Source organism: Rhea pennata, chromosome 11 (assembly GCF_028389875.1).
Source record: "Rhea pennata isolate bPtePen1 chromosome 11, bPtePen1.pri, whole genome shotgun sequence".
NCBI classification, from domain to species: Eukaryota; Metazoa; Chordata; class Aves; order Rheiformes; family Rheidae; genus Rhea; species Rhea pennata.
This window is the reverse complement of record NC_084673.1, coordinates 19181594-19199022: the sequence shown is the minus strand read 5'-3', so window position 1 is coordinate 19199022 and position 17429 is coordinate 19181594. Positions and strand designations below refer to the sequence as shown.

At 40.0% G+C, this 17429-nt stretch overlaps 1 protein-coding gene across 3 annotated transcripts in view; it reads left to right on the top strand.

Annotated features, from left to right (window-relative positions):
- The window catches only part of COL4A6 (collagen type IV alpha 6 chain), a 139354-nt gene that overhangs the window by 69093 nt on the left and 52832 nt on the right, over positions 1–17429 (top strand). The window lies entirely within an intron of this gene.

The following is a 17429-nucleotide window of genomic DNA, read 5'->3' as shown; positions in this document are numbered from 1 at the left end:
AGCACTCTCCTCCAGCAAATATCTGTTCACTTCACCATGAAATGTGAACATATGGGAACCATAACCTTTTCTGTTAAGTGGCTGGGATCTTAGGAGGCTTTGAATGTAAATGTACTCTGAACGAATGTATGCACAGTTCTAAGATGTGTAGCTGGTGCCCTTTGCTTGCTCCTTAAATATGCCACTGCATATCAGGAACTCTCTGGCCTAATTCTTTCTAAGCACATCTTAAACTAGCTATTCAATTACAAACTTTGGAAAGCTTCCAAAACCCCATAGCAAGCACCACTTGCTTGTCAGAACTAGTAGGGTTTACTCTTTTTGCTAAGCGTATAGCATTTCATCTGACTTTGGCTTCATGGAGTTAGATATTTTAACTGTTGTATTTCACAAATGAGGGAGCCTCAATCTAGCAAGATAAAGAACTAGTGAATTGTAGTTATGACTAATAATGTGCTTTTTTTTTTTCCTGGTGAGTTTTGCTTCCTATGTTTAAATTAATTTCCAAATATTGTGAACAAGTTTAGAAGTAAACAAACCCTACAGTTCTAGGTATATCCTCTTAAAATCTGCTTCATCCCTGAATTTGTTTAGATTATATTTAAGGGTTGTATGTGCTGTATAAAATCAGCATTCCAGTCTCAACAAAAAGTGTATTTACAAACTGTCTGTTTAGTTTAATTTCTGTGGGTTCTTGCTACACAACACACTGTTTGATATACTGTTCTGTCCATATGGACGTAACACTTGAAAAAATTGATTTGAAAGGGCTTTTTTTCTATTGGAAAGCTATTAAAGCCAAACACAGCTGCAGAAGCTATGTGTCAGTACAAAAATATCAGAGTTTCGTGATGCTTTTATGTTTAAGCCTAACCAGAAAAGTCATTGTGAAAGAGATTATTTTCCATGCTAAATTACTTCTTCCTTGCGTTGAACCTGCACACTGCTACAAATACAATCTTATTTCTTGTTATCTTCTTATTTCTTATACCATCTCTATAGGAGAATTAAATGATTCCAGTAAATTAGAAATACAGCTCTCCTGTAACAGCTGTACAAATGTGGGGAGTGAACGTTTCCTAGCTGGATGCAAAGAGACTGTCCAAATGGCTCATGTTCTGCAACAAACGTTTGTGCAAAGACTCTAGTTTCTTTGGTTCTGGTCATTGCTTTCAGTATTTATAATCCAGCAGTGCCTGGGGCCTCAGTTACACATCAGGACCGACTGTGCTATCTGTAAACACCAAAAGAAAAGCTCTGCACCAAAGAGCCTTTCTTCTAAGCATTATATTTACTGATTTTTGGAGAAAAACACACAACTGGGACAAAATCATGGAACTGGCCCAAACTGTAGGGGGCAGATCTTTATTTTCATCCATCTGCTTAAAACTGTAGAGTATGTAGCCTTAATGTTCACTGCAAGCATAAAAGGGATGTTTGAATATCTGTCGAATGGGTCCACGATATATTGAAAATGGAACGATCGCCAGTGCACACGTGAGCAGTATGGAAGAGTCAGACATTCAAGGAACATGAGCCAGAGAAAGAGTCTGAGAGTTTGTTTGTATGATCTGATTGAGACAGGCACATGCTGGTATGTTCAAGTGGCTTCTGCCCTGGAGCTGGCTCCAGGCTTGGAGTGGAGTGGAGGCAGCACACAGCTGCCCATGCTTGACCAGGTAAATGTGCTCTCAGAGCATGCAGGCTCTCAACAGGGATAAGGAGGAATAAAAACACCACAAGATGCTGTGGAATGTCATATATTTAATAATCTGAGCATAGATCAAGCTGGAGCATTCTTTCATTTAATTTAAAAAGAAAAAAAAAAGACCTGATCACTAATCTAATTTTACTATTATTAGATGGCTGAAGGTATGTAGATCACAATTTGGAGTGTTTGCAGTCATTGGCTTACAGTCTGTGGTGCAAGGTGCCTTTAAGACAGTGCTGTTTCTCCAAGTGCTGTCCTGCAAAGTGCTAAGCATGTGAGGCTCTGATCTCTTTTGCGTGCATGGAAGGCTGCGGGTCTTGAGAATACTTGCAAAAAAGTCTCTTAAAGCTGTCAACACATTGAAAAGGATATGCGCATCATAAAGTGCTTTAGTGGAAAAGAAAAAGGTACTCAGCGGTACCTGATAGTTATTTCTTTAAGAAATATAATGTGAACTGTTACACTGAAGTGGTGTAGCATTAGAAAAGAAACTGCTATCAAAGTAATACTGATTTGATACTAATGATAAAACAAGGTCCAAAGAACTGAAGAAATCACAATTTCTTCAGTTTGGGACTTGATGATGATGTAACTTTTAAGACTCAAGTAAAATCTTGATGTTTGGGATTTAAATCCTGTGCTTGGGCCTGTCCGCCCTGAGAACCGGGAAAACGAAGCCCCGGCTCTGCAGCCTGCCCTCCCCAGTGAGCGCCTGCGAAGCTGGCGTTCAGTGTTTCTGTGGCTGTTATGTGGCTTTCCCGTTTGAAGCAATACTGAAGAGCAGGGAAGTGGCCACCAGATTCATTTAAGAACCAGCTTGCAAGAGTCTCCCATGTGTGTCCCAAGGGCTCAGTTTCGCAGTGGGGACCCAGCTATTGCCCTGCCATAAGGTGTCTGCACGGACACTTCCCCTCAGTGTACTCAGAGGGCTGGCTGATGAAGTGGGATTTATAGGCTTTCCTCTTGGGTGCTGCCCAGTCATGTTGCAGACTGAAGGTGGACAGTACAGCTGCAGCTCTCCTGTATTTCTTGCCTTTATCGCCTTTCTTTTACTTCTCAAATTCCGTTTCCTTTATTCTACTTTTAAGCCTTGACCCTTTAGCCTTTCTCACAGGCATGATTCCTCTTAGGCTTTGGTCTGCAAACACTTGCAGAGCTGGCATTTCTAGCCAGTGAGACAGATACAAGACGTTTCTGCTGATGCTGATTCAGCCAAGCAAAGATCAGCTGCATTGGCAACAGCAGTGGCAGGAGGAATGAGAAGTGGTGGGCCTGAATCTTCTCTCTCTGACATCAGTGTCGAACTTTGCTGAAGCTGTTACTGGTCTGTACTGGTGTCAGTGAGAAGATACTAGGGTCTTCAGATGATCTAAAACTCCCCAGAAGTGAATGTTCATTGAGACATCCAGACACGGAGAGCGCATTAACTCATGTTCACTGTTTTGCTGCTGCTGCCGCCTCAAGGATAGGCCATTATGAACACTTCCATGGATTATGAGCAACTTGATCTAGTGTCTTAAGGAGACTGGTGTGTGTGTGTGGTCGAGGGCACTGTTTATTGCACACTATCCAAATACAGCATGGCATGTGGCTTTAAAAGAATGTCCTATGGAAAAACATTGCTGTAGATAGCTGTGGTTTAGCTGAAATTTGACTTGATTTCATGAACAAAGGGAAATACAAAGCCATTTTGTAGCAGCAATCAATATAGTTATTTTCTCTCTGTCCCTTTAAAGTGAGCATTGCTTGTTTCTCTCAAACAGCAATCTAGTGACTGTTCCCTGGCTGATGGCTGTAGGCAAGGGCTTAGAGCAGTTTGTCTGGTAGCTCGACAGCGGCTGTGCTGGCTGCAAAAGGAGCGCTGGCAGCAACTTCCAAAGAGCCCTGCTGAGTCCCTGCAGACCAGAGTCTGCTTCCAGGGCCTGTGCTCTAGTTAAGGTTTCTGTGTTCCCAAGATTTCTGGTTTTTTTGCAATTTTTATTGATCTGCTAGCAGGCTATTTGCAGATTTGTGGTAGTTTTGGTTCCTCTCAATGTCATGTCATCGTGTTGGCATGTAGTAACACTGCCCTTTGATGTAAGAGGAGGATGCTGAACGAAAGCATCACTGCGTTGTGATGTACCAGTGCACATTCAGTGTGTTTTGTTAGCAGAGTTTGCCTTGTGAAACAAAGACGTAAAACTGAACACGCTGTGAGTGTTTACCTCTGAAGCCTCAGATAATTCCTGTTATTCACTGAACTCCAAGAGAGCACAAAATACACTGAGAAATGCAATATGGTCTTTCAGAGCATCATGAATGAGTCAAGATAACTCATAAAAAGTGGAAGATGTCAGTATTTGCTATTTGAAATGCAGAATATGTGTGCCAAGAGAAGGAAGCCAAACAAAGCAGCAACACCTGCTCCCTAAGCAAAAATCAGATTGGTTTCATGAAATGTGTTAGCTATCTCTATGGACTTTTCCTCATTTCCCTCATTATAGCATCCTGGCTACAGTAATTCTGTAACTAGTGATCTTCTAGCCAGACTGAGCCAATGCCTCGGGTTGCCAACCTACAAGTTACAGTTGGATAAAGACTACTCTCCACTGTTATATCTAGACATGAAAACTGAGACCTGCTAAAGACTTCTACTTTTTAAGTGAGAAGCAATATGACTTTTGCACATACATATGGATAAAAGATATTTGATATTTCTGAATTATATAAATTTATGCTGCTAGTTCAAACCTTTTTTTAAAAAAAATTAATTTAATATTTTTCAGCTACATAATTCTTAAGCACTCTGAAAACAACCAGAAGCAATTCCAGCTTTGATCAGCAGATAATCTAAAGCAATCGATGAGCTGGAATACCCCTCCCGTTGGCTTGTTGGTGTGCTTGCTTGACTGCGGGGTGCGTTCCTCACCCGCTGGCATTTCAGTTCTGCTCGCACACAAGGATGGCCATTCTCTGGCTCACAGTCTGTCGAACAGGGAACCTCTTCTCCTTTTATTTTCAGAGAGAAGTAACTGCTGAGCTGCTTTGGAACTAGTGGGCTGGTTATTGTCTGCCTAAGCTCCCCAGACCTGGGTGCAGGACAGTGGCAGTCAGGTTATCCTGTCATCATATACAGATCGCTGATTATCACACAGCAGCGTTTGTGATCTTCTGCAGCACTGCTTCCTTCTGTCTCTCATCAAGGCCTAATGAGCACAGACCGTGACAGGTAAAATCTTCTTCCAGACCTCAGATGCTCCCATACAAAGAGCTATGCTTAATCCCTGGCCTAGTGTGTAATTTAGTAATCTGCACGGTCATGAATTCCAGGGATATATGGGCAGGAAGCGCGGAGCACTGTGGGTAGCAGCGCAGGCCTACAGAGTCATTTCAGTCTTTGTTGTATTGTGTAGCGAGGGATTTTGGGGACAATGAGACCTGTCTGTCAAAGATTAAGCAGACTGGAAGTGTAGTTTATACCAACAAATGAATGAAGCTTTTTGGAGTGTTAATACAGCCACGCAGTACATGTCCAAGGACTTAAACATACAATTTAAGTGATGACAAGCAAAGTTGGAATTAATCATTTATTCTATATACCTTAGCCAGTGGGAATTCAAGTAGGTGAAGAGTTCATTTCCGTCCTTATCTTGATTAATATGCAGCACTCATTAGGAAAAATGAAAAATCTTTTATATTTTTTTTCTTCTCTGACTTTGGTTTGAAGTTATTTTTACTAATTGCAGTTTCAGCTCTGACACTGCCTGGTAAAGCGGCCACTGGCTGACTGTTATCAGACACTGCAGCAAAATTGTGCCTGGACCTGCTCTGCTTAAGCCCCTAGAGATAACTGGAGTCTTGCCAAACGCTGCGTTTGGAGGTTTGCAGGCCTCTGCTACCCTCCGCTCGTTCTGCTCTGGTCAGTATATTTCCAAGCAATGTGTAGATGAGAATTCGCAGACTCCATTTCTCCCCCTTTAAAGTGAATTGTTTACGTGTTTGGAAAACTCCCCTCAGCTCTGCTGTGTAGCAGGTCTCTGGGAAGAGTTTTTGTTCTAAATTCATTATCTTGAATAAGCAACCGCTTCCCATCTGGATTTTAAATCTTGACTAATATTATCTGTTCCAGTAGATAATTTTGTTTTTAGCAGAAGGCTGTGCAGGGAAAGCCACTCAGAGCTCTCTGAAGTGCCAGGAACATGCTGGGAAGGCTATGGGAGGCAAAATGTAGGGGAAACTGCTAGCAGAGAATCTATTGTTCTGCCACTGCCCCCTTGCCGGATGGATCTGCCAGTGCCCTACTTTCACTGCCTGCCTTCTCCCTAGAAGCATCCTTTGGGGCTGAACGACTGCAGTAGATAATGAGAACTTTTGCTCTGTTTCCCTCCTGGAAACAGAATGTTTGGTATGAGGGACATGGTCTGGTGACCACAAATGATATTTTTTAACTATTTTTTTTTCCAAAAAAAGGCTACTTTCTTACCAGATGAATAATGTTATAGGTGATACAATAGTAAGGCTTAGAGGTAGTTCCCCTGCTTCATGGATCAGATAACAGTTTCAGGCCTGGTTTCATAGTTGCAGCGTACCCAGTACTAAAACTTGGTTGTAATAGCACAGCACTGGGCCTAGGACAGGAGAAGGGACATAAGCAACGTGCCTGTAAGAACAGAGGGAAAGGAATGAGATTGTTTTTCTGTTTTACTTGTGGCAATTTATAGATACACATTTTCTGCATAACAGTGGAATTTAATAGAATAATTAGATGTTCCAGGATGATAAAAGTGAGCCAAAAAAGCAGTGTTCAGATCCTGGTCCAGAGAAGGTTATAAGTTGATTTGCAAGCTGACTCAGAGGAAATGTTCAGATCTTTAATTCCACTTTCTCAGTATCTCACAAGCTTGCTCTTTCAAAAACTTGAAGCAAATGGAGAGAATCTCCTAAAGGCAAGACTGGATACGGCATTTGACCCGGCTTTTAGAATGCCAACATTATACTTGTGGTCTAAGTCTCTATTGTTCATATTGTAATAATTCACTTTTTTGGGAAACAGAGAACACATCATGACAAACATAAAAAAATTATTTTATTTAGTTATTGCATTGTGGAAAACGGCAGCTCTGTTTTCTTCAAAATATTAAAATAAATCAAATTTGTGCAATTTCAGTTGGCACTAAGCTGTTTCTGTATCCAACTCACCTTAATATATAACTCATTACAAAAAGCACTAAGATTAACTAGTATCATTCTATTGCTACCAGTCATAGTACTGAGTAGAATAGCAGATTACAGACAAAGAGTAATAAGAAAAGATTGGGTAACTTTTATAAAGATTCTATATCAAGTGATTAAATATAAAGCCTGTTCTGTTAGTTTACTGTTTTGCTGCCTTTAAACTTTAAACTGCTACAGCTGGAATACATGGAAATGTATTCCAATGAAAAGGCTGACAGCTTCACAGGAAGGACAGCATGCGAACTTCTGTAAGAACTGTGAAAACTGTGCAGGTAATAAGCTGAGTAAAATCATGGCTGTTAATTAACAGATGAATGTGATATTGTAGTGTCTATATTAAAGTAGTCCTCAGTTATGACTCTTTGAGAGGAGTAGTTGTTCTATAGTAATTACCATGGAAAATAAGTGATCAGTCTGTGCTGATATGTCTTACATTACAATATCATTTTTTGCTCATGTTACCTCTAACCATTTTTACTGTAATCTATTCAGATAAACTACAGTTCAGTGACATGTCCAGATATCAGTTCACTGATGTGATTATTGCTACCCTCGGCCTGGCAGAAAACATTTTGGAGGTTTTTGAATCTATGTCAAGTAAGCAGATACTTTATTGGGTTTTTCTCTGAAAGAACAACAACAACAATAAGCCCTCTTATATAATTTAAAAATGGATTTGATTTGGCTGCAGAGTCTGAATATGGGTCTGAAATTTCCCAAAGCGAAGAAGATTGCTGTTGCCAGGCTGGAAAAAATAGGGAAGGATCTTGCCTACCCTCTCCTGTGTTTAGTGGGGAACCCAGCAGGTGAGCATGAAACAATTATCCCAAAGTCTGGCATCCTCAGCTGCTTCCTAGCTCCTATTGATCAGTGGCTGGTTTCTCTGCAGAAGCACCTTGAGTCATTTGGTCTTTGCTAGAAGTCTTTAACTATCATTTTTCAATTGTAAATCTGCATGTTATTTTCTCCTCTAAGTGACTACTCCTGTAAAAACACTCTTAAACATTGTCCTCAGATATATCTTGTGGAAATGAGTTCCCTATGATAATTGACAGATTTTAAACAGATGGGAAATTTGGTTTGTCTGCTGATAGAAACCAAAGCAGGGAATCACTTTTCATTGCAATTGCAATTACAGATAAGCACCAGTGACTGAATTTTCACAAGAAGGTTCATGAACTATTTTCTTGTCTCTAGTATGAGGTCCTTTAGGAAGGCCAAGAACGTGATGGGGTTCCATGCATGGGAACCCCAAAGTTTTTTCTGTTTTTCCATTTCTCATCCTTGCCCTTTTCTTTACTCATTGCAAGTCATGTGTGGGGAATTTCCAATACAAGACAGCCTCCGTTCCCACAGCACGAGGGAAATAGAAAGCTCTCTGTATTGTTCAGAGAGCAGAAGGGGCTTATGTAATTCCTTTTCCATCTCTTCATCCCACTGTATAGTCTCACACTTCTAGGTCTATTCCTTATCTCTGAGTTATCTTCTTATCTCTGCGTTATTAGGGCAGTAGTATGTCTTGGCTGTGCTTGATATTCAGATCCCAGGCAGAATGAGAAAAGCAGTCAAAGGTTATAATGTATTAGAAATGATAATCCAGTGCAGAGGTGCTTTACAGCTAGTTATTACTAATTCCCTGTTCTCTTCCTTCCTGGCTCACCCTTCCTTTTTTAAATTCAGCGGCTCTCGATGGGTACTGATGGGCAGAGGCAGTGCTTTGTGAGAATTAACCACCGAGATGTCTCGTTCCTCCTGGTCATTTGCTTTCTTGTGCAGCTTTCTCAATGCACAGACTAAATGTGTGCAAGTCAGCGATATTGCCACTTGGTGCAACTGTGATGACTTAAAACCATTCTCTCTGCCAAGGAATGCTCGTTGGAAAACACTGGTATGAGCACTCCTTTCCTCCTAGATCTGCTCTATGCCCGTATCCCTGCTGTATATATGAAGAAACACTAACTTTAACAGCCTTTGCTTATCGTGAGGATTAGAAATTTTGAAATTGGACATGTTTTAAGACAAAGAACTAGAGAGGAGCCCAAAGCAAGCCAACATCTCGACACAGCTGACCCTCGGGAGGTTTGGAGTCTGTCCCACTTCAGCATATGGCTGAACCCTGTCTGCCTTTCTAGATACAATGTCCCTTTAATAGTCTTAACAGCTCTGACACTGGCAGTATTTCACTTGTTCTGTACACTACTTAATACAGCTAATTTTCTACTGACAACATTTTTTGCAACAATGAATCTTCTGTCACTTGAGTCCATGAAGAAGGCAGCTTGGAAATGCCAGCCAGAGGGAGTGTTAGCAAAAAGTTCATTGTAGCTGTTCGGTTAAGCAGTTCTTTAGAAATACATTGGGTTTTTTGGTTTGTTCTGTAAGGTGTGAGGGATAAGTGAAAGGGAGAATGACACGACACTCCATGTTCTTCTTTCCCTATGACCCTGCAGAGGATCCCTGAAGAAGCTGTGTAGTGTAGCATGTATATGAGAGCGAGTCAGAAGCTGCGGTTTCATGAGCAACAGTCGTCATCTGATCAGCCATTCAGAGAAATGTAATTGTACTTTATTGTTCTATAGCAGTCCAGGAAGCCACTGGGACATATGTAATATCTATAATTACTTTGATTTTTTTCTCAGTAATGCATTAGGCAAAACTCCTTTAAGTAGTTTGTGAAAAATAGTGTGCTTGATCTTTAACAAATTTTTTGGAGCCGCAATATATATATATATGTAGCAAGGCCTTGCAAATTGTTTAATAAGCCCCAGATATTAAACCCCACGGTGCGTGTCAAGATCATCCATGTTAAGTTTGTCATATAACAAGGAACAGATACAAACAATTAAAATACGAGATAAAACAAAGTGGTTCTATTTAATTGACTGAAAAAATAAATTGAGTAAGAGAGAACTTTAAACACAAGATTTAAAAGCAGGCTGCAAAGTATTTGTGAGGGCAATAAGAGCACTACCAGAAGCAAGGGTAGTAAAGACTTGAACAAGGATGCAAAGCAAAGCTGGAAATAATTGTGAGCTCTCCTGCTCTTTGCAGATCATGGTTGTGTATAGCCTATCAATATCAGTTACTCATGAGTGAAGCAGTTATAATTATACTTTTAACTCGCACAGTCTTCAATAGACCTGAAACTGTTCCCTTGCTAGAGCTATAGTGATGTAGACACATGCTGTCCTATAACACCATAAAAGGCTTTACTGGCCTGGGAGAGCCAGCAAATAGTTGGCATTAGAACCAGTGATGTCGGCAGAGCAATCTGGTTAGAGAAGAGCCCGGCAGCCAAAACTGGCAGAGTCGGAGATGTGGCCCCCTTTCTTCATTCTGACACATCTCCTGGTTTGAGGACAGCGCACTAAAGAGATGTCATTTGGTCGTTGCCTTGGTTGAGATGTCTTCACTAGAGCCTGTACTTGTGTGTGCTCTGGAGGAAAATGCTTTGCATCTGCTATCTTCTCTTCTTTCCTTTTCCACCAGGAAAAAGGGAAGAAATCCTAGAGAAACACTGTTCTGTTTGAATTTTATTCTGAAGTATCTAATGCTTTTGTATTAAACTTCAGCTTATGACTTGTGTTGTTGTCAGGAGGTATACACAATACTCGAAGGTGCCCTTTTCTCAGTTAAGGGCAGGAAAATGTTATGACAGCTGCTGTCCTAAGTGAACAGATCAGGGAACTGTAAAGGCTTTCTAAAACATTTTTTAGAGATTAAGCACTAAAGACTTGAGGGAGAGAAGATGAACTGAGATTGCAAAAGACCATAAAATCTCATAAACCATTCAAACTTTTGGCTGTACTATGTTCTTTTGTTAAATAAAAAGTGCTTAGTTCAGTGAGTGAATTGAAATCAGTTAGTGCAGTTTTTTGCTAAGTTTTCATAATCATATAATCCATCCTTTCAATATAAGCCCTGTTTTTTGGCATGGCAATGAGTGTAACGTAATGCTAGAGCTCCGTGAGGTGTGGAGAGGAGTGCTTGCCCATGGTTCCTCACCTTCTGCTTCATCCCTCATTTCCTCCATTGCTGTAATCAAGCTCATGCATGCATGATTTCAGAGGCAGAAGTAGTGGCAGTTGTCAGTGCTCCTAGGCTATCCCATTACCTCTACATAAATTATTCTTTGCCCTTCAAGTTTAAAACAGAAAAGGCTCTAAAGACATCAGTCAAACTAGCCAAAAAAAAAAAAAAAAGGAAAAAAAAGAAAACACCGTTTGCAGTGGCAAATAGTGAGAAGTTCATCCCGGATGAAAATGCATCCTGTGGGCAGCCTGTGTGGGGAATAATGAAGGCCAATTAACCTGAACAAACAGTGGGTAAGTGAGAGGACACAAAGGTGATCACCTCTGATGTGGACATACTTTGAGATCAGCATCTAGTTTCACACGGTTCCTTCTGAAATAGAGGCAGAATTCTGGGTGATGATCTTTGAAAGGGCAAGTCAATGTCATTCAAATATATAGCGTAACCCCTTAAAAATAAGCTTTATCTCACTGTTTTTATAAAGCCATTATTCATTTCCTTGAAATATGAGTTGAAGCACTGCTATGCTTAGTAAATGCTACTACTTGTTCTTGAGTTGAAAAAAATCCAGACGAATGATATCTTCCGTTTTCTGTAACGTCTCTCATTCTGTATGACACTCCAAGTGTTACACACAGACCCACTTCTCTTCTGACTGAAGCGCAGGGAGCTTATCGTCTCCCCTTCGCTGCTCTCAAAGACATGTGACAACCCACAAGTGACTTTCACTTACTCTCAAGTTATCTGTGTTGTCCATGGCCTGGAGCTGTTCCATATGCTCTTACTTTCTTATCTACCTGGGACATTTCAATATATCAGAGCAGAAAGGCAATTTGAGTTAAAAAGTCATCTCTTTCTGGCTCTCGTAGTAGTTTTTTAAAGTAGTTTGTTTATAGATTAGGAAGTATGAGATGGAATAATTTACTAGATTTAACTCTGAGTCATTACTGGCATTGTCCATGGTGGGAAAAACACCACATAGTGGTCTCTTTGTGTGTTAGAAATAGAAATAGCAAATACGTGGAATTGATTGAGTTGGGTGTTAAATAAGTTTTCTACTGGAAATTGAGCTTTCTAAAAACCAAACTTTTCAGGTTTTTCAAGTTTAAAAATATAATTTTGTTTAAATGTCCAGGATTTGTAAGCGGTTCTATATTTATAATTTGGTTAGCCATTAATTACAATTTTTTTTAAACTAAAAGTTATGTAATTTTACTAAAGTAGAGAATTCAAGAAGCAAATGGTTAATGAGAATCAAAATTCACTTTTTTAATGTTTTAAAAATAGTATGTAAAATCAAGATGGAAGTTATAAATTTATATATTTTTACCACATAGATTTTTTACTTGTAGTCATATCTAGCCAGGCTTAGGAGACATAATATAAATATTGTCAATATCAAGTTTATCACATGAGCTAAAATTGAAAATTTTTATGAGAGACAGCCTGCAGTTGCTCATTAGGATATTAAGTGATTGCTCCTAAAATGACCAAAACAGCCTTGGCAGTTGGTGATGTGAGCATGGCGAATACTGCTTCATACAGATGGAAAGCATCTTAAATGAATTATGAAATTAAATAGTTTCACATGATACAGGAATCATTTGTCTCGTCTCTTAAAAATAAATTTAAAACTGAATATCCTGACATCCTTCTTAAAAAAAAAAAAAAAAAAAAAAACAGAGAACAAAGAACAAAAAATCTTATGAGTTTTTGGGGAAAATGCTGAATGAAGTGAGATTATAGGGCAGGATGTTTTGTTCTGGTCCATTATTTTTGTCTGTATGTATAGTTTTGTTTATTCATCTGATGCTGTCCAGATAAAAGAAGCTGTGTAAGAGAACAGTAAATTATATGATAGAAATAAAGAAGCCATTTTGAACAAGAGCTTCCTGAAGGTTTTAGAAGAACTAAAGAACAATTTTCTTTAAAAGAACAAAGCATTTTTCAGTAGGGAAAATAATTACTTACTCTGGAATGTGAGCTGGGCACTGGATAATGTGAGCTGACCTGTAATTTAGGAAAATAGCAAAGTGTTTTTCATCAGTAATTATTATTATTAGAGTAGAACCGTGAGGCCCCTGGTGAGACCAGGGCGCTCTCGTGCTAGGTCCTGTATATCTAGCAAGAGGCCCTGAGCACCTCAGCAATCTCGTGGCAAAGGTAGGGCAGGCAGAGGAGGAGAAGGGGAGAGGTGGAGGCACAGAGGGCTGGAAGAGTCCGCCCAAAGTCTTGCTGCTCAGAAGGAAACCCAAGGCTAACGGACACTGCTGCCTCCTGGTCATGTCACCCACAGACACTTCATCTGGGGTCGGTGTGGCGGTCATGGGTCGCCTTTCCATAACGCAGCATCCCTAATCAAAGAGAAGTGGCCGTGGTTTATAGCTGAGTCATAAAGTCATAAACGTCTTTTCTGGCCATTAGCCTCTGTGAAAGCAGAGCACGTAAAGGATCGGTTCCTTGCGCAGGCTGCCCCGAACAGCACTGGATTCAGGGTACGTAGCTCCTCCTCGAAGCGCCAGGCTAGATTCTGTGTAGCAAAGGCAGTTTTTGAGAATATAACATTCTTGGAGCCATCATGATCTAATGGTTTGCTCTTTGGTTGGCTTTAATGCAATCAACTGAGTGTAAGATACTTTAGACTACAAAGCATGTGCTTGTCACTAACAATTTTTTGTGTTGATAAAAGTTTTTTGGGTTGGGGAGAAGGATGGATGAAGAGACAGAATTTTTAGAAAAATGGAATTCATGCTTTGCTCTTTGAAATAATGGAGGTCTACAAATTTACTAACTGAAATAGGGATCAGTTTTACCCTACCTGATCAGTAGTATTTTGCTTGGTTTGTAGTTCTGTGTCCTTCATGAGTCTCAGGGCACTTTTTTGGTGACGAATCATTGAGTTAGTATTTGTAGTGAGTGAGGGTAGTAAAACTGTCCTTCAGGCAAGCACTTACAGTATTTCTTGTCCCTGAAATATGGGGCCTGTTCGGTGGCTCCACACCACTCTCAGCTGTGTCCCTCTGCACGGGGGAAAATCATATGTATTTACACTTTATTCTCCAGGCTAACAGAGGTAATGGGGGTAAAAATGAAGATTTGGAATTTGCAGTGTAGCAGCTCTGCTTCAGTAGGTAAAAATTTACCTGGGGTTTTGGAGCTGGCGAAAGGGGTAGGGACGACAGAGAAACTGTGATGTGTTTGACTGCATAGCAGTGAATTCCTTAGGGAGGCCCCGTCATCACCCACCTTACTGGTCTTTCCACATGACACTCTGGGATGCGGGTGAATTAAAAGGGGGAAGGGAGGAAGGCATATGTTACAGAAACTTCCTTATCTTGAAAGACACTGTGATTAAAGTAGCTTTTCAGGCCATTTTGTTTTACCTCCCTCTGCAATGTGGTGATTCAGAAGCAATGGGTGTTTCCTATCCCAGGCATTTTTCCCTCTTGGTGACTGCACATCGAGAATGAAAAGCTGAATGTTTGAGACATCTCTGTGTTTTTAATAGTTTGCAGTGACTAAGTACAAACCAGAGATGCATATGACGCATGTTGGACTTGTGGCACAAACTGGCCAAAGTCCTGACATTATCAATGGTAAAGCCATGGTCTGTCATCAGATGATGCAATTTTCCTTGTTTTTACTAGCCTGATATTCACTACAGAAGGAGTGGTGTCATAATTTAGTGCTACTTGCGTAGTCAGTGCCTGATACACAAATACGTCTGAGAAAGAAGGTGGATTCAGTATCACTCACAAGGCCGTGTTTTTCAAAAATATGAAATGCTAGTTGGCATTTGTGAAAATACTTGCAAGTCACAAGAATTTCCCAGACTTTGTCCTTAGGTGGTGCTATAGAATTTCTATAATTTTCCTTTCTTTAAAAAAAGTTGTCATGTAGCCAAAAACCAAAATGATACCGTGTTACTTCCGTGACTAAATACAGAGAGCTCTGTTGATTCACTGAAGTTTCTATATGATATAATTCTCATTCTATGTTTAAGCTTGTTCTCTCTGCTAGGAGATGTTTATTCTTTTTATCCTTGGGATAACTAACAAGTAGGGGCAGTCCAGAGGCCATAGCACAGTAAAGACTAGACACTTACCTTTTACCACAAGGTAAACACATTGAGGTCTAGCAGTAGTTCTGCCTGGCACTGAACTGCGTGAGTTTACCTTGCGGTGAAACTCGAGTCTTTGCTGTGTTTTCACCACAGAATTGCTCCTGCATGCCCCAGTGCCTGCTCTTTGTGCTTTTATCTTGGGGCAGTTCATGGGAGTGCTACCCAGCGACGAAAAATGCAGCCCAGCGACAAAAAATGCTTTTTTTTCTTTCTTTCTTTTTTTTTAAGCAGTTAAGGCAAGTTCTTTGTTTCAGCATAGAAAACATGATTTCCATCCACACAGACTTTAAAAGAAACAGTAGGAATTCTTGAGTTCCTGATTATCATGGTATAATCACATTATCAGAGAGATTAGAAGCACTTTATTGTGTCTTTACAGTTTTAGAGACTCTTAAGACACTGGAGAAAATCTTCAAGTGCTGTTAAAACCTTTTTTGTAGGGCACTAAAGTAAAAGAGAGCTTTTTCTCTGATTTCAGGATCTGTAGGTAAAACATATTTACTTCTTCCACAACACTAGTAGTAACTGTAGTTACTAGTCCCTACCATCCCATCTGCTGTTCCATATTTGTCAAAGCAACTTACAACAGCAGAAAAGAGAAGCCTCCTAAAATTTTAATTTTGTATCAGTTCCAGTCATTGTGAAATGCTGTCACTAAATGGGCAGTCAAAATAATTGAACACAAAAGTGTAAGCAATTCAAACAGATGAGGAATTCAGCCTCTTGAGAGCTATTCCTTTTTAGGATGGTGCCTGGCCACAGCGGTAATGTGCCCATATTTAGCATACACCTCTCCACTACTATGTTGCCTTAAGGCAAACAGCCCACAAACCATGTCTTGTAAGTGAGATGTTGCTTGAAAACTCTCTGAAATAGTTTTTGACCATGGGAAATTAAAAAGGTTAAAGCTGAGACTGAAAGTGAGAGCAAAACATTTGATTTTCACAACATCCTCCTTGTTCCATACAGTTGCCAAGGACCACTGAAGATTTGGGGGTTAATGTTTTGATCAGATGGCTCCCAGTATAAAGGATTCCATTGATAATTGACCGAGAGTGAAAAAGCTAAAACTAATTGACAGAAAAGCCTTTCCAGATAGGAGCCTGTGCCTCTGGAAGTGCACGCTATGCATAGTGTCTAGATAGAAAAGGGACAGGATATAAAGCAGATGCACTTGACCTCTGTTAAATGGCCAGGATAAAACAATCACAACAGGAGCGACATAGGGGAACTGTTGCAGTTAAAGAGAAAACTGATGCTGTAGTGAAGAAACATGGAATATATGCTGAAATGGTTTAGTCTGAACAGGTACAAAAATGGTACTGGAAAAAATACATTTAATTATGGTTTGTTTCAGTTCTCTGATTAGGAATAAGTAAAAATGCATTTTTAAATAAACTGCAAAGTTTTTTACCTGCCAAGGCACGGAGTCAGGGCTTTGTATGTTTCCAGCTGAGATTTCTAAAACCCTTGCAGCAGGGAGCTGCATTCCTTCTGCTGTTTTAAGGAATTAGAGAAATAGAAGAGAAATACGCTACCATGGACATAAGCCCTAGAAAAGAAAGGAGTATTTTTTGTTCCTCTTCCATTCTGCATCTTTTAATGTAAGGCTTAATTATTTGCGTACATAACTTCCTCTAATCTACTGAATGTCTTGCCAGCAGTAAGCATTGCCCTAAACTGCCATTTGCTACTGGCAATACTTCGGGAAGTAGACTCTGTTGATCTCTTTTGGATTCCCTCAAAGCGAACTGAATAAAAAGTAAAAAAGCATTAACACAAAACTCTGTTTTAAGTATTCAACTGCCAAGAGGCAGCTTCTAAGGCTGATAAAAAAAAAATCAGAGTGTCTACAGCAAGATTTCTTTAGCATTGGCTGGTTACAGAAACAAGTACCAGGCTACTCAGCACATCTCTAGTGACAGAACAATAAATGCTTATCAGTCATAGATGAATCTCTGCAGTTGTAGAAAAGATTGCCATCTTCGGGTGATGCTTAGTCATTGCACCCTTTCTTCTGCTCAAGAAATCAAAATCCACATCCTGACTGTGAGGTAACCAGGAGAGGACAGTGGAATCCATCTCAGTCTTGAGCCAACCATGCTACTGGTCTCCAGTAATGAAAGTGTGCTTTCTGATTGCTTGTGACCCATCTGCATCTTGTTATATCTTTCGGATGTGTTTGATCTAAAACACAAACAAAATCTTTTCGTACTTTACATCTGGGTAATAGAGGTTGCAACCTCAAAAAGAAGCAGTCAGCTTGATCTCAAAATACTGTTATCTTCCCCTGTTCCTGCAATCCTATGGGTAGCAAGAAATCTTCCAGAAAAGGGGAAAGATTTCTTA